This window comes from Clupea harengus, chromosome 10 (assembly GCF_900700415.2).
Source record: "Clupea harengus chromosome 10, Ch_v2.0.2, whole genome shotgun sequence".
In the NCBI taxonomy this organism is placed as follows: Eukaryota; Metazoa; Chordata; class Actinopteri; order Clupeiformes; family Clupeidae; genus Clupea; species Clupea harengus.
In genome coordinates, this window is record NC_045161.1 from 16,931,792 (window position 1) to 16,934,291 (window position 2,500).

Consider the following 2,500-nt stretch of genomic DNA (forward strand, 5'->3'; position numbering starts at 1 on the left):
TCACATCTTACATCACTCACATCGTACATTACTCACATCTTACATCACCCACATCTTACATCATTCACATCGTACATTACTCACATTTTACATCACTCACATCGTACATTACTCACTTGTACATTACTCACATCGTACATAACTCACATCGTACATTACTCACTTGTACATTACTCACATCGTACATAACTCACATCGTACATTACTCACATCCAATTCAGGGCAGATTCTCTCTCTAGTCCAGCCACCTGCTGTGCCCCCCTCCTGCTACATCTCAGAGGTGTCTGATTGGTGTTACTTCTCACTCACACACTGGGCTTGTTCACACACCCACACACACACACTGGGCCTGTTCCAGATGGCACCCACGTCAGAGAACAGAACAGAACAGGACAAAACAAGTGGGACAGTGTGTGTGTGTATGTGTGTGTGTGTGGAGGGTGTGTGCATGTGAGAGGGATAGTGTGACAGTGTGTGTGTGTGTGTGTGAGTGTTGTTCTTGTGGGGAGAGCAGTGAAATAATACTTGAGTTTATTCATAATGGCACAGTAACTGTCACCTCGATCCCATAATGACTGACCTCACACAGAATGACATACCCAGGTTGTTTCCATGGAAACGTGGAGCTCTCTGGCAGACTAAGATGGCGGCTCTGGGCTCCGCCCCATCATGGGCCTGAGACAAGGCGCACACACACACATACACACACACACACACACACATACACACACACACACACACATACAGACACACACAGACACACACAGCACTGCACTTCTCTTTCCCTCTCGCTCTAGCGCTCATTTTTTCTTTCTCCTTTACTCCACCCTCTCCTCCTCCATCTTCCTCCCTCTGTGCCTCCCTCACTCTCTATCTCTCTCTCTCTCTCTCTCTCTCTCTCTCTCTCTATCCTGCCATCTGCTTGCTGACTGTTGCCCTGGCATCTCCACTGAGCTGCTCTCTGGGACCTGGCCCAGACAGAGGGCTTCTACCAGCAGCCAGGCAGGGGCTTACTGCAGCACTCTTTCTTTCTTTTCTCTCTCTCTCTCTCTCTCCTCTCTCTCTCTCTCTCTCTCCCTTTCCCCCAACTTCTCTCTCTGAACTTCTCCCACCCCCTCCCACAACTCTCTCCCTTGCTCTTTCTTTCCCTTTCTTTTTCTCTCCCTCTCTCGCCCTCCTTTCTCTCTCCCTCCCTCTCTCCCTACCCATCCCTCTCTGCCTCCTCCTTTCTTCTGGGCAGCAGTACATGTCCATGGCAATCCTGGCTTAGGTGGGGCCCGTGGGGCACCTGACCTAGAGGAGGGGAATTGGAGACAGGCCCACCATCTTACTGTTGATGCCCGATGTTTCAGCTCTCACACACACACACACACACACACGACACACACACACACCGACACACACACACACACACACACAAACTATGCTGGGGTTTGATCCTGAATTTGTGTGTGTATGTCTGTGTGTGTGTGTGTGTGTGTGTGTGTGTGTGTGTGTGTGTGTGTGTGTGTGTGTGTGTGTGTGTGTGTGTGTGTGTGTGTGTGTGTGTGTGCCTTTCAGACTGCTGGGTTTAGTGTTGTCGTGTAGGTGGAATGAAGATCCATCAGTTTTTACATCACGTCCAGCTGTCCTTACCAAAGCCCTTGGAGGATAAAGAGGACACACACACACACACACACACACATACAGACACACACCTGCCCTCTTTTCAAATCCGTAAAATTCAAATAAGGCATTTGTATTGGCAAGGCAGCCATACATAGGATAGTTAATACATAGGATGGGTAGCACATAGGATAGGTAATATATACGATAGGTAGGATAGGTAATATATAGGATAGTGAAAGAGTAAGCTGTTCTTCGGCGAATTCCCTGATGAAAACGCCACGGTCCGTTCTATGGTTCAAGTTAGCTTGTTTACTCCAAGAGACTTGAACGCGAAAGAACGCGTTTATTCTGACGCCAGCCACAGTAACCTCGACACAGAACGGTCACATGCCACGAGGACCCTCTTCTTCTGGGTAATATATAGGATAGGTGATGCATAGGATAGGTAATATATAGGATAGGTAACACATAGGATAGGTAATACAAGGAACAAGACATTTAAATCTCTATGTGTTGACTTAGATAAACATCAACTTACATAAAATAAACATTAATTGTTGCAGTCACTGATTTGCTTCGAATCTCTAACAGAGGGTAAGATAGAAGTTCATTTATACTGTCTTTTTTGGGCCAGATAGAAGTTAATTTATACTCTCTTTTTTAGGGTTGGATAAAAATGCATTCTACTCTGTCTGCTAGTTTGGATTCTCCAATGTTCCAAGTAGTCTTTTCTTCATTGTTTGATGATTTTATAGACACAGATTGGGGGTTTGGGAGCAGTACTGGTCTGGTCTGAGCGTGTAGTGTATTAGTTTTTGTTACTGATTTAGTGAGCTTCAGTACCAGCTGGTCCAGAGGACTCTTTTCTGGGTTCAGGCTCTGGGTTTTTAAT

General features: G+C 46.3%; 1 protein-coding gene across 5 annotated transcripts in view; it reads left to right on the forward strand.

The window, feature by feature from the left end:
• ptprsa (protein tyrosine phosphatase receptor type Sa) overlaps positions 1-2,500 on the forward strand; it is a 218,320-nt gene that overhangs the window by 109,324 nt on the left and 106,496 nt on the right. The gene's annotated exons all lie outside the window — the stretch shown is intronic.